At 38.3% G+C, this 23,434-nt stretch overlaps 1 protein-coding gene across 2 annotated transcripts in view; it reads right to left on the reverse strand.

Moving 5' to 3' along the window:
- Cdh20 (cadherin 20) overlaps window positions 1-23,434 on the reverse strand; it is a 250,098-nt gene that overhangs the window by 148,615 nt on the left and 78,049 nt on the right. The window contains exon 1 of one of the 2 annotated variants that reach the window (XM_041648983.1): window positions 313-334. The exons of the other annotated variant lie outside the window; for it this stretch is intronic. The gene's annotated coding sequence lies outside the window, so the exon portion shown is untranslated. Of the gene's footprint in view, window positions 1-312; window positions 335-23,434 lie in introns of those variants that run through there. 2 annotated transcript variants of the gene reach the window in all.

The following is a 23,434-nucleotide window of genomic DNA, read 5'->3' on the forward strand; positions in this document are numbered from 1 at the left end:
TTCACATTTATTTGCTCATCTTTTAAAAGTATTTTGTAGACAAAGTATATGTAAGACACCAAGACATTTATAAGGTGATTACCATAATAGTTTTATTAATTGTCCCAAACTGGATATTCTCAAAAAACTTATCACATTTAAAAATACCACGCAGCAGTTTAAAGCAAAGTAGTGGTAGACCGGATGTGCATAGATAAAGATTTATCTCGTAGTGTGAGCATCTAGTTCATGATGGCAACCCTATGTGTGTGTGACCCGGGATCAACTCATTGGATCCTCATGTCACACAGAAGACTCTGAAAGGAATCTTACCTCCTGCTGGTGCATGATCAGAAATTTAACTCAGTGAATATCTGTTTGTTTTTCTTTGAGACACCATGTGCTGATCAGTCTGGATGACTACAGTTCCACAGGAGACACAAGCGGCAGGCTTCCCATCAGGATGGTTGCGCCATCAGGCGGGGTCCTGGCTAGTGTTTTGTCAATGTGACACAAGTTAAAGTTATTTGGGAAAAAAGAACCTCAAATGAGAAAATGTCTCCTCCTCGTTTTTGCTGACAGGCTTGTACGACGTTTTCTTGAATGATGATTGACATGGGAGGGTCCAGCCCAGTGTGCATGGTGTTACCCGTCAGCAGGTGCTATGGTGTGTACAAAAAAAACAGGATGAGAAAGCTGTGGGAAGTAAGCCTGTAAACATTCATCCTCCCTAGCCTCTGATTCAGTTCCTGCCTCCCTGCTTCCTGCCTTGTCTTTCCTCAAGGGTGAGTGTGACTGAAGAGTTGGTTTTGATCATGGGGTTTCCCCACAGCAATTGAAAATTAACTAAGAAAGATGGCTGCAGGGGTGGGGGTTGGGCATCCAACACCTATTCCAGACAGAAGTATTTACTACTTCTGTATTACTTTAATTTTACTTTTATATCACTTTGGCTTTCGTTCTTATTTGTTAAATCTTTACTCACCTCTTAGCTATTTTATCTGAGTTTCTGCACTGTCTAAGTTTTTTATTCTGTTTTTGTGTCTATTTTATTTTTTCTCTACTATTTCTCTTATCTATTTTATTGTTGTGTCATATCTTTTCTCCTCTTACTTTTCATCTTAACTGTACCATTTTATGGATTGAATAATCTTTAACTTGCAGTTACCCTAATAGTATCCCCCAACTCTGCCTTTCCATTCACCTTACTTTCCTATTTTTATCTGTTGCTCTAATATTACTTCCTAGCCCTATATGGTTTGTATTCCTCCAACTCACTTCCTTAATAGCTAATCTCTTAACACACATTATATTATATATTATTACTTTTTTTTTTTTTTTGGTTTTTTTCGAGACAGGGTTTCTCTGTAGCTTTGGAGCCTGTCCTGAAACTCCCTTGGTAGACCAGGCTGGCCTCGAACTCACAGAGATCCGCCTGTCTCTGCCTCCCAAGTGCTGGAATTACAGGTGTGCGCCACCACCGCCCGGCATATATATATATATATATATATATATATATATATATATATTGTTTTTCTTTGGTTTTTCGAGACAGGGTTTCTCTGTGGCTTTGGAGCTTGTCCTGGGACTAGCTCTTGTAGACCAGGCTGGTCTCGAACTCACAGAGATCCGCCTGCCTCTGCCTCCCAAGTGCTGGGATTAAAGGCGTGCACCACTATTACTTTCTTCTAACAAACTTATATAAGGATACATCCATAAAAGAAATTTATAGGTCAATATTTCTGATAAACACAATTACAAAACTTCTCAGTAAAAATACCTGTGAACTGAGTTAAATGATGCTTCCAAAAACAACATTTTCCATGAACAAGTTGGATTCATCGCAAGGATACACATCAAAAAGTGTAACCTGTCACATGAGGAAATGTAAAAACAGAAATCAAATTATTATTTATGTCAAGTGATGCAGATGTCTAATGTCACTTTATGATAAAAATTCAGAAAAACTTTGGAATAGAAAAAATATTCTTCTTCATGATAAAAGTTAAATACAAAAATAAGTGTTTTTAAACATAAAGTAAAGAAAGCCAGCCCACAAATCATAATCCTGGAGAACCTAGACAACAATGAGGACCCTAAGAGAGATATACATAGATCTAATCTACATGGGAAGTAGAAAAAGACAAGATCTCCTGAGTAAACTGGGAGCATGGGAACCTTGGGAGAGGGTTGAAAGGGAGGGGAAGGTCAGGGAGGGAAGTAGAGAAAATGTAGAGCTCAATAAAAATCAATAAACAATATTTATTTATATATTTAAATAATATTTAATTAATATATCAATAAGCAATTGATATATTGCTATTTATGAGAAATACCTATAACTAACATTATACTCTATGTGAAGAAATTCAAAGCTTTTCTATGAAAATCAGAAATGAGATGATGATGATGTCCCATGTCTCCCTTCTTATGCAATATAGTGTTTGAAGTCTTGGCTGGAACAATGAGACAAAAGATGAAATTAAAAGGAATACAAATAGGAAAAGAGAAAGTCAAAGAATCTTCATTTGTAGATGTCCTGATAAAAGAGATCCTAAAGATTTTGCCAGAGAGCTCTGATGCCCGATATGTTTTTTATCACAGTAGTGAAAAACAAAATCAACATACAGAAACTAATAGTCTTTCTATAGACCAATGACAAATGTTCTGAGCAAGATACGAGAAAAATGATAACCTCAGCACAGAACCATCCCCCACCCAACACCCTGGACTAAGTCTAATAATTTAGAATATTATATTAAATTCTCCAAATGATATAGTGAAGAAATAGAGGAAACTGCTTTCAAATTTTAAAATGAATTAAAAAATAAATGAAAGTAGGCAGATGATAGTCTTCTTGCTTTGAAAAATGGCTGTGAAACGATCAGAGAAGCAGGATTAGACAGTGAATTTGTATGTTTGTGTAATACATGAATGGTCTCACCGTGAAGGACACATGAGTGACTGCATGCATGGAAATGTGTTTACATGATTTCATTTTTGGGAGACTTCAATGAACAAGTTTCTATGAGAAGGCTTATGAAGGCTATGTGTATACCAAATTCCATTTCCTGAGGAAATTTATTTAAAGTTTTTTTATTACCTATCCCTTTATTTTCTTGTAACTTATTTGTAAAATAATTTAAAATATAAAATAATAAAGAGGACTCATGATATATGATGATGATTTTCTTGCTATAAAAGAGTTAAGTGGAAATAGATAATTATAAATAATCAATTATTATAAGTACTTGATAGAAGCATAAGAATGTAGCAAAAAGCCACATAAGAGGTTTTACAAGAGTTTGAAAAATATCTTATGAGAACTTTTTCTTTATTCTATCTTTGACATAAATTTTTGTGTCATTTTTACTCTTGATATTTTCCCAATGCTTACAGTTTATTCCAATGGAAATGGCTTTTTAATTGGTGTGGGGTTTTGTTTAGGAAGATGAAATAGTTCTGGTGATGGATGGTGATGTTGTCTGTCCAGCAATGTTATTGTAGTTAATGCCACTGAATTGTACATCTAAAAACGGGCTTTTTATGCTATTTATACTTCATCTAATTAAAAATTCTCACATTCACTGACAATAAAATAATTACATTTTAAATTCACCACTACAGAATACTTCCGAAATAGCATATTCTCACTAAAGCCTTGATTTTGAGTGAGCCGTTAGTTTTGGGAAAGAATCAGTATAATGTGGATGTTGTGTGTATGGATACACTCACATCAGAGAGTTCAGAGTGAACACACCAAAATACTTCAGTTGAATACTTGATATAGCTTGATGTTAGAAACTGCTGTTGTGTGCAATGGGGGTTGCAGTGGGAGAACATGTTCATTCCCAAGAGGAATTGATTTGGCTGAGTAGCTTCCACTGTGTCTGTCTCCTGAGTCAAGCTGCATACAACAAGGCTCTGAGATCTTATACACTTGAGTAATCAGCATCCTGGACCCCTTGGGGCTCACAGTTTGCCTCTGGCTACTTGTGTCTCCTTTCCCACTGGCTTCCTTCCATCACACATGATCCACAATGCCAACCACGCCTGCTGTCTTTGGAATCTGATGATGGGACCATGAAGAAACATTTGTGAGAATTTCAATAAATGTGATTTTGATCAAGAGCAAACCTTGTGTGAAAGAGTGAACCTTGTCTACATAAAAATAAAATCTTGAATTGCTGAAGTTCCAGGGCACTGACAGTCTTAGACGTATTATTATGCTAGGCTTAGATATATGGGCAATGTATAATAAACTGGGGCAAGGGATAGTATTTTTCTTTGTTAGCTTTGGAAATTTCTATATGTTTGCTTAATGTTTTCACCTTATTTCTTATGAGTCTCCCATTTTCCTGAGAAGCTGAAAAACTTTTGTGCTCTATTCATTACAAGGATTTCTCTGCAATTTTTTAAAAAGGATTTCTAGCAGTGGGGTCCTTTCAGAACACCTACAGAGGATACAAAAACCACACTGTTGTGTATTGTATTGATGTCAACAGGATTGTGTCTGCACCCTAGTGTGATGTCAGAACAATAAAGTGTGCCTTTCACGCTGCCAACTCACTGGAATAAAAGAGCCATTCAGAGAGAGCCTCTTGGATGGTCACAGTTCTTTAGGAGGTTTTATGCATGCTCACACAAGCTTATAACTTTGGACATTTCTTTAAACACTGCCCTTACCATCTCTCCTTGTTGAGGCTGAGTTTTCAGAAATGAGTGAATATTTTTATATTTAGAAGATGAAACATCTGTTCATTCTTTACTTAACAGAAATAAATAAGCTTTCTAGAGTGACTGCGTCTCAAGGCCAGGGTAGCATGTCGCTCAGGCTGCTTTCTAAAGGCCCTATGGTTAAGATCAACAGTCAATGTAGGTTTCATGAGTCTGGTCTCTGTGCAGTTGTGAACCCCCCCCCCCCCCCCCGAGGAAAGGATTAACTCTTGCAGGCATGGCTACCCCAGAGGATAATGGGAAAGAAAATGGGAGCATTTCACATTTCTGTGCCTCACATGAGAAAGCATTCCACTTCTGCATTTAGACTTTGGAGAGAGAAAATGAAGCACTTTACCCTACTTTCTGACTCGCCAATTAATTGTGACACTTTCTTTCCCCAAATTACAAGTTCATTTTGATTACTGGAGAAACTGGATGTCCAAGGGAAAGACATTGATTACCTGGGAGCTACCTTTCCTATCCCACCCATCCATGTCTGTGTTCTTGTTTTAGGCCTTCCTCTTTGGAATACAGAAACTTTTTCTTCATAAGTAAACACTGAAAAGCATAATTTTAAAGATCATAAGGTACTTCATTACAGAGTAGCTACTGATTTAAAGCAATAGCTTGATTGGGATACCTGGTTATTTTTATTTTATATAACTTTCTGCAATTTTAAATATTTTTTCGGTTGAATCACTATGTCTCTGCTTAACTCTATTGATTTGTTATGAATAAGAAATGACATAATCTCCCTTTTTGTGAGCATGTCTAGCACTTATGGAGTAGAGACTTCTAGGAGGTGCAGATCCTTGCAATGGGGTGTGGGCCATTTATTCTCAAAGGACTTGAGATGGAATTTAGGTCTCATTGAAAGATAAGCAAGCACTCCACCTTTCAGTCACGGCTGAATTCTGTATTTTCTATATTCTAGTAAATATGGTCAAGTTGCTACTGAAACAGCTCTATCATCTTGCACCCCCAATAATAATGCACTTTTCCACTTTTTACACTTTCAAATATGATGCTCACAAACTAAGATGTTGGCATTATGGGTAAAATGTCATAGGTTAATTCTTTGGTTCTGCCTTTGTATTTGTTTAGAGATAGAGACACATGAGGTCAAGGAGACCCATAAACCAAATATAGCCAAATGTGATTGAAGTCCTGATCCTTTTCATCCACTACCTGGTGCTGGAATTACAGGAGCAAGCCGCATTCCCAAATGCTATAGCTTAATTTCCATTGCAATATTTTTAAAAAGCCAGAAATTTTGTCACTGGTTATTGAACATTTATATATACAATTTTAATTGATTTTGTCTTGGAAACATTTGCATGGTTTCTATTTAATTAGATCTTACAGATTAGCAGAAAATTTTAACCTTTGTTTTCTATGTCTGGCAAGTTTGTTCTTTTAATTCATCTCTTATCTTTTAATTTTACTTGTGGTACTTTTTACTTAGAAATATTTTTAATTATAATCCACATTTTTATCAATTTCCTTAGGATTTGTAGGTCTTACAGGTATCCTAAAAGTGATTTCCATAAAAATATTGTTTATGTTTTCTTCTAGGATGATTTGCTTGAATATTAAATCTGTCTGAACTGTGTTTGTGTGTATACCTATATGCATGTGAATTATATAGATTTGTGTTTCTGTGGGGCTGTTCATGCATGTACAGCTTCGTATGGTAGTCAGAGTGAAGGTCAGGGTCTTCCTCAGTCACTTTCACACAAGCTTAAAGCACTCATATGCATATAGAGCATGCAATATAGAGTAGCAAGTTTTCTAGTGGTACATTTGACCCACACTTGGCAATTTTGTGAAGACTAGTTTAACTAAATTAGATAATCTTTAATTCTATGTAGCATAGTAACTTTTTAAATAATTAAGTAAAAATAGACAGTGAGTGGTTTTGTTCTGGCTTCTACAATTGGCTCAGCCAAAAGAACCAAAATGCCCAGCTATGGTCCTGGTGGCCTTCTCTAGTTGTGGTTTAGGATCTTTTGGGAGAAGTGGAGGGGATAAAAAGGAATGTACAACTAAACACTGGTTGAAAACAAGCCTTAAACAGGCTGGGTGGTTCTTGTACACAGGTCTGAACCAGTAATTGATGTGTCTGTAGCTGCCACTACAACACTGATCAACTCTTCCAAGAAGCTTAGCTTACGATGTGATATTTGTATGATATGTTGAGAATTCATAACCAAGGATAATTGCATTTAAAAAGGTGTTATCCTTAGTGTCCTCAGAGCAATGACATATCACAATATCATTGTGCTACACCCTATAAATGATCCCCATCCTTCATTTCTCACATGAGACAGTCTAAGCCCCGTAAGTTTTGTCTCCAAAGTGCCTGGCACTTCCCAACTTTTTCCATTTTTGCTTGTACCATCTTGAAACTATGAGCTTTCACTTACTTCTTAATGAGCCCAACTTCTTCCTCTGTCAGTCCATTCACTCAGTAGTCTAAATGATAAATGATCTTTTCTTCTCGAAAATGGTCTCTTTTTACAAATAATGCTACCATAAACACAGTTGAGCAAATATCCCTGTGGTATGAGTGTACATCTTTTAGGTATATGCCCAGGAGTGGTATTGCTGAGTGTTGAGGTAGATTGATTTCCAATTTTCTGAGAAACTGCTATACTGCTTTCCAAAGGGTCTGTATAAGTTTGCACTCTCAATAGCAATAGAGGAGTGTTCCCCTTATTCTACATCTTCTCCAGAATAAGCTATCATTGGTGTTTTTAATCTTTAGCCATTCTGACTGGTGTAAGAAGGTTTCTCAGAATTCTCTATCTAGATATGTACCCCATTTTTGATTGGATTATTTGGTATTTTAATGTCTATTTTTTTATTTCTTTATATATTTTAGAGATCAGTCCTTTGTCTGATGTGGGGTTAGTGAAGATCTTTTCCCATTCTGTAGGCTTCCATTTTGTCTTAGTGACTATGTCCTTTATCTTACAGAAGCTTCTCTGTTTCAGGAGGTTGCATTCTGGAAAAAAACTAAGTGCACCTCAATCAAAGAATGGATAAAGAAAATATGATACATTTGCACAATGGAGTACTACTCAGCAGTAAAAAAAAAAAAACAATGACGATTTGAAATTTGCATGCAAATTTGCATGGAACTAGTAAGAACCATCCTGAGTGAGGTAACTCACATCCAGCTAGACAAACATGGAAACAAAAAATGTATTTACATATAAGTGGATATTAGACATAAAGCAAAGTATAACCAGTTATAGTCCATGATCTGAGAGAGCTTAGGTAACAAGGAGAACTCTAAGAGAGGCATACATGGATCCATCTGGGAAGGGAAAACAGAGAAGATCTCCTGAAAAAAATTGGGAGTATGGGGCTCGGGAGGAGAAGGGAGGGTGGAAGAGGAAGGAGAGGGGATAAGGAGAGGACGGAGAAGAACATGAGGGAACAGGATGCTCAAGAAGGGGGAAGAGCAGAGAGGGAGAGAAAGGAAAGAAGTATCTTGATTGAAGGAGCCATTCATTAAAGGGCACTAGGGAAATTCCTGGGAATCCACAAGGATGACACCAGATAAAAGTCTAAGTAACAGTGGAGAGGAAGTCTAAATTGTTCTTTTCCTGTAATCAGATTGATGACTACCTTAATTGTTATCATATAACACTTATCCAGCAACTGAAGGAAGCAGATACAGAGATCTACAGTGAAGCTCTGGACTGAACTGCCAGAGATCAGTCCAAGAGAGGGAGGAGCCATAACATGAGCAAAGGGTCAAGAGCATGATGGTGATACCCACAGAAACAGCTGACTTGAGCTAGTGAGAGCTCACTGACTCTGGACTGATAATGGGGGACCCTGCATAGGACCAAACTAGGCCCACTGAATGTAAGGGACAGTTTTGAGGCTTGGGCAATCTGTGGGGTCACTGGCAGTGGGGCCAGGATTTATCCCTAATGCTTGAATTGGCATCTTGGAGCACATTCTCTTTGGAGGGATACCTTGCTCAGCCTAGATATAGGGGAAAGGGCCGTGTTCTTGCCTGGAAGTGAAGTGACAGACTTTTTTGACTCCCCATGGGAAGCCTTACCCTTTCTGAGGAGTGGGTGTGAGTGGGGGTGGCAGGAAGAGTGGGGTGTGAAGACTGGGTGGGGAGAGTGGGAATGGGGTAGCTATGTAAAATGAGAAAAGACTGCATTAAACATTATTAATAAAAAAGAAAATATATAAATGATGTCTTTTAATTGGCACATGATAATCCCACATCTTTGTGGATGAACTATGCTAATTCAATATGTGAATTCTTTGTTATGATCTAATCATGGAAGTTAGCATTTCTGTCTCCTAAATGCTTGCCATTTCTTTCTGCTGGGAACATTCAAATTCCTTTCTTATCTCTTGTTGTAATTCTTTGTTGTTGTTGTTGTTGTTTTGTTTTTGTTTCTGGTGCAATGTGTACAGTTTTTTTTTTTTTTACCCTACTGCACTACTTGTAGAACTCTAGAATGTTTTCTTCCTACCTGACTGCTTGTGATAATGGATCCATCCTATCTTCTTCTCTACTTCCTTCCCCTGCCTAGTAGCCACACTCTGCTTTATGAATTTCAATTCTGTAGTTTTCACTTGTGAGAAAACACAGATTCATTTATCTTTCTATCACATGTGTGTGTTTAACCCAGTGTTCTCTGGTTCTATAAATATTTTTTAACAATTAAAAAAATAATTTAAATTAAAAAAACTCAGATTACAAAATTTAAAAAGTCTTTTAGAAAGTTCTAACATACAACCTACCAATCTTCTTTTAACTTTAATGTCTTACATATATCCCTAATTATGGACATCAAATAACTGACCTGATTCAATGCTATTCATTAAACTACAGACCACGTTCATTTCACCAGCTGTTCCTCTGATGTTTCTGCTCCAGGATCCAATCTAGGTTCCCACACTTCATTCCCATGTCATAACTCTTTAGTGTACTGCAGTTTGTAACAGGTCCTTGGTCCTGCCTTTTGGAACTTGCCTTTACTGACTGGTTCTGTAGAGAGTTTGCAAATTTAGGTTTGTCTGTTTTTCCCATGATTACATGTGATTATTCAGTTGGGGGAAAAATAGCCATGAAAACAGTGTGCTTTTTTTCCAGACATAATGCCATTTGTGGGTTAAACACACACACACACACACACACACACACACGATATGGCTGACTTATTAAAGATAAAAATTAGATTGTGTCACACACATTTATTGGTTTCCTCTGTCCTACTCTACAATACTATATATTACTTTAACTTAAGCATTTTTTAAGGGTCAATGAATATTAAAAGGAAAATGCTTATAATTTTCCCTGCTGAAAACAAAGAGAAAAACCTCCATCCTCTTCTGCTTGGTACATTTGTTTCGGAGACTTTGTTTTTTTCAGTCTGTTTGAAATGCATGAGAATGAGAATTGTGTTTAAAGCTAAATAAACCTCTTGCCCGGTCTAGACTGTCTCTCTTAAGGCTTGAGCCAGCTGTTGAACATATAAATCCCAAAGAAGGCAGCACTATCTTGCACTTCCTGTGGAAACACAGCCCATTATTCCAAGTTGCAAAACTACCTGTTGTCATAAAGAGTCCTGTGGATAAAGGCGCACAGCTAACTTAGGTGGTGTTAGCTAAGTCATTTAGAAGATGTGTGGGAGACAGGATATGTTTCAGCAGCTCTTAGGGGAGAACTTGCCACCACGAGTCTTGGGGAACTTGAACCCCACTCATTGCATCTGCTCTGCTATGTAGAAGGGCAGAGCCCTTTTGATCATTGCACTGTGCTAGGGGACTACCTGTGTTGTGTTAATATTATTCAACAATAAAATTCTTTACTTTGCGAGATGATGTTTTTAGCTCTGTTTCCCCCAGAGTTTGCCTTCTACTTGCTCCACTCATTATGGCTTTCTTTCATATACTGGAAAACACTAAGTTGTCTTTTACCTGAAATGTAAGATGTACGATGGCAGTTGAGGCAATGCATGCAGTAGTGCTTCCCATGGCGGGGGCTTTTAAGGCACAGATTGCCAAAACTCAGCCTTGAAGTTTCCCCTGCTGTAGGCCTGGGGAGGGGCTTAGAATTAGCATTTTAAGAGTGATGCTGCCCTTGTTGATTTGGGCTCAGCACTTTGAGAACTACAAGTATTGCATGAGTACTGGAAAGAAGACATTTGCTCATAACAGCCTTTTCAGAGTTGACCATGGCTTCTTTCTAAAAGTGTTTGCTTTTATTTTATGTGTATGACCACTTTGCCTGCTCATGTGTGTGTATATCACATACATGCCTGGGTGAGTTCTTTCTCACAACAGAGAAGCAAACTGGGATACTGGCTATGCACTCCACCAATGGAAACGCGTTATTAACCCAAGGAAAGGGTTATTTTACATGTTCCATTTTAAGGCTTCTATATCTATTTTTTTACCTTGTGTGTGTGCATATGTGTGTATCACATGTACCAGTTACACACATTATATCATTTAATGTTTTATTCCTGGTTAAATATTATTCCTTTCTCTGTCACCCATGAAATACTTAAGCCTCTGAGTGCTTTATTACTGTCTTGTGGGTTTTATGTGGTTAGTGACAGGTGCACTTCTTCTATAGGGCTTTCTGACTCAAGCATGAAGTCATTGTACTAGGTTGCTTTTCAGGAGAAATAGATACAAACTTTAATTTGAGGCTAATGTGTTGTTTGTTATCAGACTGACAAGGAAGTCACTTATTTGCTTAAAGTATTCATATTCTGATATGAAAGACTGGTTAATATAAATGTCCTGACTTGAAGTATTGTGTCCTGGTCCTTTGTTAAACATGGAAGATGATAGCCTTGCTTACTGAGGCAGCTGGAAGTATTTTAAAGTTGAAATCTATGCCTCAACAATGCTGAAGCATGCATGGGCAGCCTGTATATGGAGCATGCATGGACAGTCCGTATATGAAGCATGCATGGGCAGCCCTATATAAAGTATGAATGAGCAGCCCATATATAAAGTATGCATGGGCAGCCCATATATGGAGCATGCATGGGCAGTCCTGTATATGGAGCATGCATGGGCAGCCCGTATATGAAGCATGCATGGACAGCCTGTATATGGAGCATGCATAGGCATCCCGTATATGAAGCCCGCATATAAAGTATGAATGGACAGCCCATATATGAAGTATGCATGGGCAGCTTGTATATGAAGTATGCATGGGCAGCCCTGTATATGGAGCATGCATGGGCAGCCCATATATAAAATATGCAGGGGCAGCCCGTATATAAAGTATGCATGGGCAGCCCGTATATAAAATATGCAGGGGCAGCTCGCATATAAAGTATGAATGGGCAGCCCATATATGAAGTATGCATAGGCAGCCCTGTATATGGAGCATGCATGGGCAGCCCTGTATATGAAGTATGCATGGGCAGCCCTGTATATGGAGCATGCATGGGCAACCTGTATATAAAATATGCAGGGGTAGCCCGCATATAAAGTATGAATGGGCAGCCCATATATGAAGTATACATGGGCAGCCCATATATGAAGTATGCATGGGCAGCCTGCATATGAAGTATGCATGGGCAGCCCGTATATAAAATGTGCAGGGGCAGCCCGTATATAAAGTATGCATGGCCATTCTGTTGAACTTGTCCATCTTGGATTTCATGGTCAAAGATGATGAGGATGCTGACCAGTCTCTTCCTCAAGAGGGGACCAGATCTTATTACAGATGGTTGAGCCACCATGTGGTTGCTGGAATTGAACTCGGGACCTTTGGAAGAGCAGGCAATGTTTTTAATCTCTTCAACCACCTCTTCTTGCATTTGAATAATTTTCTAAGTAGCAGAAACAAACAACTTTTCCTTTCTTTTGTTTAATTGCCTATATGATATTTTGTGTTTTCTATGAAAAGAAACTAAGTCTAATGAGTATTCAAATTCCCAGGAATACATAGATCACCTTGAAAACCCCTGAGAAACCAACCAGGAAAGGCACATGACTACACCCACGAGTGCCCCTCTTTTTTCAAGTCAAAACTGATGGCCAATAGGATGGCATGGGTACCCAGCCCATGCTGCCACTATTTATAAAGTCTTGATATTTTAGACTTGCATTGTACCATTAATCCCAGAATCATAAAAACAGTTGTTAAAATTTATACCATATTAATCTGATTAACACTGAGATGGTCAAAATAAAGGATTGGAGAGAAATATTTATTTCACAAGGGTAAGGACTTTAATATGCAGAAAGCTGCATAAATCTGCAGATGTTCTAATTAGATTCAGCTGAACTGCCTCAGCATGCAGAATAACATGGATTTACTCTAGCAACCACTAAGAATAACTTTTCTGATGCAAAAAATGTTGAACTTCCAATATTGAGACATAAACTACCCCAACCCAGGGGACAGATTCCTTTCACATAAATTTCATTGTTTCCAAGTCCCCTAACACTGAAGTCCCTTTATTCTAAGGCTCCAAATGCATTTGCTGAATTGTACCCTATTGGTACTCTCCTTTGATTACAGTACCTGGAACCTTACTTCCTGTTAATAGTTAAACATTAACCTTAGATCACTAGGATTCCATCAAGAAAGTTATTCATATGATGCTTAATTTGCAATCTGGGAGTAGTGCAGACAATGAGAAAATCTGCCTCACAAAAGAGGTGACATTAAGAAAATAAGGAATATATTTCATAGGGAGCATTCTGCTAGCTGATTTTGTATCTATCCAATATTTTTGTAATCTTTGTGTGTACGAGTCTCTGTCTCTGTCTCTCTCTCGTGTGTGTGTACCATGATGCATCTTTGGAAGTCAGATGACAGCCTTAGATATCGTGGTCACCTTCCACCTCATCTAAGCCAGGACCCCATCACTGCATATGCCATGCCAGCTGACTGCCCGATTTTCCTGTCTCTATCTCCAGTCTCACTGTAGGAGTGTGGGGATTGCAGACATTAGCTACTAGTCTTGGCATTGTGTCGATTTGGGGATCTGAACTCAGGTCATCACACTTGTGTGGCTAGATATTCACCACTAAGACATGTCCCGATTTCTTCAGTTCTTGAAAATGTGCCAGTTTTTATCTTCCCTACCTTGTCAGGATAAATCTGTGTAGTCTTATGTTAAAAAGTGGTTTGGTGACTCTTATGGACCTTCAAGGAGGGCCAAGTAATGGTACAGTGTGAAACAAACTCCCATCTGGTATAGGGCCCCTTACTTGATTTTTTTGGTGCCCAGCTTCGGAAAGTCCCCCTCAGCACCACCAGACTTCCCTGTCTAATTACCACTAGATCTTTCCATCAGATGCATTTAGAGGTTTTTACTTAACTATTTTTCTTACTTCAAGAGCAAGGTAAAAAAGAGGAGTGTTCTTTCCAATGCATGTCAAAGGGAAATGTGATGCAGGCTGTGTTGGGGCCTCATTTCACTGACTTCTCCTAGGACAAACCTCCCTTTGATCAGTATTTTCTCAATTACTGTTGATAAGCCAACCTGTTCTCCTTAATTACAATGCTGGCAGGCCATCTTTATGTGAACCCATGCCAAGGGTTTGTTATAATTTCCATGTTTTATGGTTTTCCATTTTGAAGAGTGAAAGAATAATTTCCTGAACCCTTCTGAAGGAGCACCTCTTGTAAGCACAATTTTATCTCCCTCATAATCTTTTTAGATGTTGGTGAATTTGTGTGGAACAAAAGCCACATAGCTCAAATATACAGTGTTTTAATTTTTTGATAAAAACAGTGTAGCTGTGAAAGGCATTTAGAGGAAATTGATTTGAAATAGATGTTTCAGTGTCATAAGCAATAGTTTGCAACATTAGGAACAATTACTATAGAAAATCAACATTGTTTGTAGGCTTATTAGCTACCCATTACTGTAGAATCTTAGCCAGGAATATTATGAAGTATGTAGGACAAGCTCTCAGCACTCAAGTTTAACATTATTTCATTTAGTTCACATATTTTATTTTCTATATATTAAATTTATATGTCACAGAATATATGCATTATTTGTGCATCTTATAAACATGCATTTTGTAATACACAGACATACAGTATTATGTGTAACCGATATAAAACCTAATATACAAGAAACTGTGTGTCAGTTTCCCTTGCTTTCTCTCAATTTTCCTCTTATTCCTTGGACCCTTGCCTTTGCATGCTCACTTCCGCTGAAAGGTGGGTTGGAATTAGACAGAGACTGAATTGGGTTAAGCTTATTAGAATGCGATGTAGCACACTGCACAGGGAAATATTGGCAGATGAGCTTGGACACAGCTAATGTGAGTACAAGAATGACCCGCCCTCTTCTCACTCCAGGACAGTGTTCCTATCAGAGGAGCTCCTGAGAATGAAGGCAGAGAGCAGTGTCAGAGTAGGCAGACAAGAGCTGGGAGTTAGCTCTTCAGATCACAAGCTCTCAGAAGGAGGAGACCTACACATCTCTTCCAATTTGGTGTCCAAATGACAGCTACTTCTACATCCCCTTATACATTAACTGTTGACTATGACTCAGATTCTGGTCACGTGTGGCTTTCTACCTATGAAAACAATGTCTTAGTCTTTATTCAGTTCATTTGAATGCCAATGGGACACTGAAAATGGATTCAAGGTCATTGTTGGTTCATAATTCTAAGTTTTTTTCACTAGCTAAGGGGTTCCTGGTGTACTGTCTTAGCTGGAAATACAAACATTTGCCTTTATTATATGCTTGACATAAATAATGTACCTATTTATCTATCATTTGATAACACTAGACAGGAACAACTGTCCCTTCTGGATAACATCCTGGAAACAAAATTGTGCTGGCATAGAATAATGCATGATATGAACCATGGGTATGGGTAGAGAGAAGAGCAGGGCTCTTTTTTTCTGTCCCTGGTACCTCTTCTGAACCAATGGAAATCCAGTTGTTGTTACCAGCTTTCCTAGGTTCATTAGACATTACTCTCTTTGCTTATTTTCACATTATGGAATCTCAGTGATATGCCCCATACCTGAAAAATGAGCCTTGATTTTTGCCTCTAAGTCTTTGACAAGTTAACCAAGGAACAACTATTCAGATTTACTATTATCTCACTAATTCCATCTAACCCCCAAGTTTAGCAGTTTCTGTTTGACTCTGTTCCGTCTAGAGCTGGCAGCTTAGACAGAGTTAAAGCTCATTAGCAGTCTGCAGCGTCCTGCTAGACTTCCTGAGCCAGATAGTATGATGTCACGGTTTTCCTCCTCTGATAGAATCTGGAAAGGGCTGACCACAAGTCAGGGGAGGTACATGCAACAAGAAGCAGCCCCATTGTCCCTGCTCTTGGTAATTGTCTCACGATACGGCTACACATTCAGCACTCAGGACAAAAGAAGGTGTTTTGCTTTAATTAAGACCAACGGAGACTTTTCTGTTCTCAATAGACTTATATTTTTAGATACTAAGGTAAGGCAAAAGAGGATATTATTCTATTCTGTGCATAAAGAATAAATATTCTGCATGAACTGTGTAATTAAGAACTGAAGCAGGAGAAATGCAATTCAATTAAAACTGACAGAATAATACATGGAATCAATGGCTTTATTTGGTGTTTAATGATAATATTGTTTTCATTTCATTATACATGAGTCATAACCAGCATTGCCTTAGTTTAACTGTGTTCCTTACTGTGTAAACCTAAGTGTGCACTTGCAGTAGACTCATCAATTAAAAAGAGGCTTACTTAAGATTGTACTAATTGATTCCCATGAGTAAAACCCAATTTTCCCATTCTAATGAATTAATCTACTGTAATTATGATCAAGCTTAGGATGGGTGGAGAGAGGATTATGTATAGAGATGGAGTGAGGGAAGAGCAGTGTGCAGAGTACAGGAAGACTTTCATGAAGAATGACAGTGGGACAATTTCCAACGAAGGAAGGATAGGTCAATGTTGTTTTGATATAGCAACCTGAACAAACATGATGGTATTTTAGATAAGAGAAAAAATGCTAGATACCATGGGAAATGAATAATGAAATTGGCACAAAATCAAATGTAACAGAGAGATACCATTTTTATGATTAGCTATGGATATTTGAGATTTGTGGGTTTTATTTGTGGGGTAGTAAGACCTGCCTTAGCGAGGGTTTCTATTGTTGTGATAAATTAACATGATTAAAAGCAAATTGATGAGGAAAGGATTTATTTGATCATAAACTTCCATGTCGTAGCCCATCATTAAAGGAAGTCAAGGCAGGAACTTGGAGGCAAGAGCGGAAGCAGAGGCCATGAAAGTATATGGCTTATAGTCTTATTCCCAATGGCTTTCTTAGCCTCTCTTATATAACTTGGGACCACTTGCCTAGGAGGGATCACCACTCACAGTAGGCTTGCCACCCTACATCAAACATTATTTTAAGAAAATGCCCTCATCTTTGCCTACAGGGCAATCTTCTGGAAGCATTTCTCAATTGGGATTTTCCCTTCCAAGAAGAACTTAGCCTGTGTCAAACTGATATAAAAATCTTGCTGCAAAGCTTTACTATGTAGGACAAAATAGCCTTGAACTTGCTGTGTGGCACAAGTCAGCTTCATATTCTTGATCCTCTTGCTTCAGCCTACTCAGTAGTTGGACCATAGGTGTGTACCATGACTGGATCATTTAGAGCTAGAGCATGAGACCCAGGAAAAGCAGACAAAGGATTGGATACTTGAGTACTTGGTGGGTTTATCAGTAGAATTTGGATATTGTACTATTGGATACATTGGAATATTGAAGTTCAGTAGAGTACATGATGTAGGATTCCTCTCTATATGCTGTGAATGCATTTTATTATCATTAGCAAATAAGGTTTTGTCTGTGGCAGAGTACAGTAAAGCCAAGCAGGAAATCTGAACAGAGATAGAGAGAAAGAGTAGGTGGAGTCAAAGAGATTCTATGTAGATGCTGAAGAAGACAGTCACTGGATCCTTACCAGTAAGCTTCAGCCTCATACCAATACATAGATTAATAGAAATGGGTTAATTCAATATGTAAGAGCTAACTAGAAATATGCCAGAATCATTGGCTAAAGAGTGTTGTAATTAATTCAGGTCTGAACAGTCGGGAAATGCATGAGCAATCTCCGTTTCCATAATGATGAACCAACATGGGTCAACTACATCCACATAAAAACTAAGAGAGCTTGGGAAGGAATTCTAGACACAAGAGAACAGAGCAGCTTCTTGGTGGCTGCAATTTTCAGATAGACGCTATTTGCTGGCAGTGAACAAAGGTGTGGCTCCCTTAAGAGAAGGTTTCCTGACTCAGCATAAGCAGCAAAAACTGTGTGGCTACTTTAAAAAAAATGGCTTACTGGTCTGTGCTGACAGAACAAACTCTGGCTCTTTCAGGAGGTCCTTCACTTAAATGGGGTTTGCCAGCATTGTGCTCCTAGTTGCTTAATGGCAGCATAGACCCATGGCATCCCTGAAGCTGGGGCAGTGAGCATGGCTTGCAGAGTTGGTGAACATGCCTCCACCATGTTGGACTGGGTAGAGCAAACAAGAAGGGCTGTGAGTTGGTCCTAACCACAAACACATAGCAATTAAAAAACAACAACAACAAAAGGCCCTCCTTGACAGAAAATAATTAAAGATACACAATAAAGACATATTTGAACAAAAATAAACCTCTAAATAGGTCACAGTACATTTAAAAAATTTATATAGGCTTTGGAGAGAAAGAAAAGAAAGAATATAGCAATAGATTAAAAAAGAGAAAAATTAGCCATGTAAAGATGGAAAATGCAGCATCTGGATTTTGCATATTATTGTGTTTTCTTTGATTTTTTGACTGCAGAGAGATATTTGATTTGGGGGATTGCTAAGCTAAACCAACAGAAAGGTATCTTGACTTCAAAATTTGGCTCAAAGGATATGTTGCTTTGGAAAAGAGGTTCTGCTTTTGTTCCCACAGAGGATAAAAACCTGTGGATTCCTTCCAGACTAATGTGATTTGATGCAACAAGACCCCCTGAAAGGTCTCTGTGAACCCTAAAAATACATTGCCCAACAAACAGCAGGAAGCAGTTTGGAAAAACCTTGTTCATTTTCCCAAAATGATTGTTTACAAATATTTGTTTTCATCTAAAGGGGATATACTATAAAAATGAATACTTTGCATTTTTATGAACTTTGAACTACTGATACAAATTTAAGGTCAATTTGCTATACTGTGTATATGGATTTCTGCTCTTGTTTAAGATATTATGTTTATAAAGCTCATTAAAATGTAATATATAATTAAAAATTACAGATTAATAGTCATCTATAATACTCAAATTAGTAATCATGTTAGATTTTTTAGATATACAGAGATATATTTCAGATAGATAGATAATCTTCAACCCTTCAAAGACTATGGAATATGGCATTTAAAATGTTTTGAGAACTTAAGACTTATCATGACAATGAGACACTGGCAGCTCCAATGTACTTCAAGATGATGATGGGCATTGAAGATGTTCCTTATGGAGTTGTTAGTCATTTGGGCAAGAAACTGTTCTTGCCTGGACATGCAGGACCCAAAGAAAAATGGCTGCAGAACTTGTCTAAAAAAAGTGAGACAATCCTTCAGGGTTTCTGCTTTACACACACACACACACACACACACACACACACACACACACACACTGCCAGACATTCTGCAGGATACAAAACAAAGTAACTGATGAACTTTGCCATTATAAGGCAAACAGATCCAAAGTTCCTGCTTCACAAAAAAGTATGCTGTATATTATGGGGCTATAGGAGTTGCTTACAACACACTTCCTGTTTACTTAGGTAATATTATATTGGGGGGGGTCTGTGAAGAGTTAAAGATAAGATAGTTATAGTTTTCCTTAGTTATGATAAAAGATTTATTAAATGTAAATATTATATCTGTAATTCTTGTTTGAAACCTGTTTTGTTATATGTAATGTTACTATGTTAAAGTTAAAACCTCCCTTTTTATTTAGAGAGAAAAGGGAGATGATATGGGATTCCCCTCTGTATGCTGTGAATATATTTTATTATCAATAGTTAATAAAGAAACAGCTTCAGCCTATAGCAGGGCAGAATAAAGTCAGGCAGGAAATACAGAGATATATAAAGAGAGTAGGGGGAATCAAAGAGATGTCATGTAGCTGCAGAAGGAGACAGGCACCAGAACCCTTACCAGTAGACCACATCCTCGTGGTGATACGCAGATTAATAAAAATGGGTTAATTTAAGTTGTAAAAGGTAGTGAGGAATGTGCCTAAGCTATCAACAAAGCAGTTTTGTAATTAATATTGTTTCTGTATGATTATTTGGGTCTCGGCAGCCAGGAATGACTGAGCAATCTCTGGTTGCAAGTACATACACCATTTCTTAGTGTTCTGTGAACCTCTCTTCAGATACTACATGAAATAGCCCTAAATAGCAAGTGGGAGGGGCAGATTCTGATGAGTTAGACATAACAGTATGTGTCTAGCTTCCATATTTATTATTCTTGACTAAAATTGAAGTATATAAACAGATTAAGACACTTTGACTTGCCCATGACAGTCCCAAGTGTAGTCCACCTTAAAGCCTCATAACAGATTTATTGGTGAACAAGTGATTTTTACCCTCACCTAGAGGCCAAAGGCAGTCACCCCACTTAACCTGGAAGACCAAATCTAACCACTACGCTGTACTTAGGTGAGCTAGAATTTCATCTGAGTCTTTGTTTGCCTATCTATACCAGAATAGTCTGACTAGATCATACTAGGTCAACTATGGTGATAAGAATTTTATAGTGACCTTGAAAGGGCATAGAAAAAGCAAGGAAAAGAGATAAATATACACCATAAAATCTTAAAACACACAAAGCAAATATCAATAAAGCCTATGCTCTATAGATTGGTTGCTAGTGTTAAATTCCTAATAGCTCATCTGTAAGAGTCATATTATCTTTAAACATAATAGATTTTCTGTTTCCTTTTTGTTTCGATTTCAAGCATTGAGAAAAGTACCAATACACGGATCAATAGGAAGGCTTCTCAGAGATTTATCCAGATTATCCATTTAAGTACTGAAATTAAAACATCTCTTCAAATGATGTGTAGTTGTAAATATATATGCACATATATACACACCAGTTAAATATATACATAAATAATTTAAAGGAAACTAGAAATAAATTGTTATTATTCCTTTTTAACCTTTAATCTTAAGGGTTATTGTTAGCAAACGACACAATTTTCAGGGGATGGTTAAAAACAAGAGTCATCATTTATGAATCAGGCAAAATTATAAAATGCAGTGAATCACACAGGTAAATGTTGATTTGTGTATTAATGGTGAAGATTGGATACTCATTCACCCAAACTCTCCCTTTATCTGGTGTGCTAACAACCCTGTGTGGGTCACAGAGGACTGAAGAGATGTACTTAGAAACTTTGCATTAAGCAGTTATGCTACCCTCTTCAGAATCTAAGCAAATAACCTTATTTTTACTGCGCCGTGCTTCACCTAGCAGGGCAAGTGTATCACAGATGAGAGACACTATGTTATTATAGTACATATTTAATACATTTAGAATGGTAGTACTCAATCATACCATTAAATAATTAGATTGTGAGTAGCCCATAAGTTTTAAGCATTGTGTTAAGTAGTAGATATTATATATGGGAGAATATACACTTTATCATATTTATTGTATATTGGGCATTGACTCATAATCTCCTCATAACCACCCTATGGAGGTCACTTTCCTTCTTTTTACAAATAGGTTGAGGCATTTGCCCATGGTCACATAGCAAGCAAGTGGTAGATCTAAGATTAGAGCCCAGGAAGTATGGTTCCAAAAAACTATCTTGGCAAACATAAGGAAGTCTCTCCTCGTGGTACTGGGGACTCACATGGGATACAGACAGCAAACAAGTAAAAAGAAGAAAAACAACAAACAAAAAAGAGGAGTTAAAACAGGGCAGAACTAAGTAGGGGAGTTAGGGATATGTAAGATACTGTGCCCCTAGTCTGGCTGATACCAGAGGTAATATATAAGTTAAGCCAATCAGGGTGATCAAGGGCCAGCCAAGAGCAGGTCTTGGCATCCAGAGCATGGTAAGACCTGAGTAGTCAGGGAGCCCAGCCAGGGAAACACTGTGCTTCCTAACTTGGGAGAAAGATCAGCCAGAACAGGAGGGTGCCAGTGACCTGCCTGGAAGGGACTTTAAGAGCTGTCGAAGACGGTACACTTAGGTGGGACGAATATCCCTTGGAGTCCGGGTGCAATATGGGATGGGAAACACGTGAAGAAAAGTAAAGCGATAAGATACAGAGACAATTTGGAAAGAAGCTGGGGAGAGAATGCCCATTCCCCAAGAATCTGAAGGATGCTGAGCTCAGCAGTCACCTGCTTCCTGCATCCGGTCTTAGACTCTCAGTTATCAACATTCCCTCTCCCATCAGAGAAATTGAAAGTTTGTAAGAAGTGGGGAGATGGAAAGTCAAATGGTCCTTAGTCGTTAGCAACACAGAAAGGACAGACTAAGGAAGAGATAATAGTGCCATAAGGTCTGTCTCAGGAAACAGTCAACAAGTAGCAATGGTTCCTCTCCCCCAGATGGTCAGGCTGCCACCTCAGTAAAGTGGAGCTTCTGATTGTTGGGGATTATCAGCTGATCACCCCTGGAGAATGGACCTTGGGCAAAACATAGACTCATGGAAAAGCTAGAGCGGGTCGCCTGCACATCTGAGTTTGAGGGCAGAAGTCTCTGCCTGTTTCATGTAGAGGAATCTTCTAGGTTTGCTGAAACAAGCTGTAGCAACAGCTACAGTGTGGATTGATTGTCTAAGAATAAAGCCAACACACTGGTAGGCAATGCTGTAGCCTTGTGGGAGAGCTGCTGAGCAGGAGCCACTGCTGGTCTGGGAGAAGCCAATGAGCTATGAGAGGCGGGGTCACAGAAAGCAGTAAGAGGATGTTTTAACTCCTTGGGCAGATCTGAGGTACTCTTCCGAGAAAGGGTAGATAAGCTGATGTGTCTTGAGAGGTTTCTAGGCAACGATTTATGTTTTGGTAATTGTCAATTTCCAGGAGAAAAATCCAGAAGGGGATTCTGAAAATAATTTTTTGTGGCATTTAACTTAGACTATGTTTCTTTTTTGTTTTTAATTTTAATTAATATTTTTGTCCATTCTTTGAAATTTTCTGGCATCTGTGCAATGTATCTTGACCATATGCAGCCTCTTACATCTAATGTGTCTTAACGCAATCTCCCAAGATTCATGATTTTTCCAAATACACTAATGCCCTTCAAAAAGGAGGGGGTGAGGAGGGAGGGAAGAATGGAGGGAGGGAGAGAGAGGGGAGAGGAATAGCAGTGTTTATGCCTGGGAAGAAAATAAGACTTCATTGTGGGCTTGGCAGATAGTTTCAAAAAGCAGAGGTTTCTAAGGCTACGGGAAGAACACATTTTCTTTAAAAACTTAACTGTTTGCTTTAATGAGCATTTTCTCACTGTGATAATTTGAAAGAAAATGGCCCCCACAGAGAGTGGCACTATTGGGAGGTGTGACTCTGTTGGAGTGGGTGTGGCCTTGTTGGGGGAAGTGTGTCACTGTGGGGGTGGACATTGAGGTCTCCTTTCCTGGAGCTATGGTCAGGGTGGTAAACAGTTCTCTTCCTGTTGTCTGCATATCGAGATGTAAGAACTCTCAATCCTTTTCCAGCTCCATATCTGCCTGCACGCTGCCATGCCCCA

This window comes from Microtus oregoni, unplaced genomic scaffold, assembly GCF_018167655.1.
Source record: "Microtus oregoni isolate MIOR12 unplaced genomic scaffold, Mior012 000003F_ref0000135, whole genome shotgun sequence".
NCBI classification, from domain to species: domain Eukaryota; kingdom Metazoa; phylum Chordata; class Mammalia; order Rodentia; family Cricetidae; genus Microtus; species Microtus oregoni.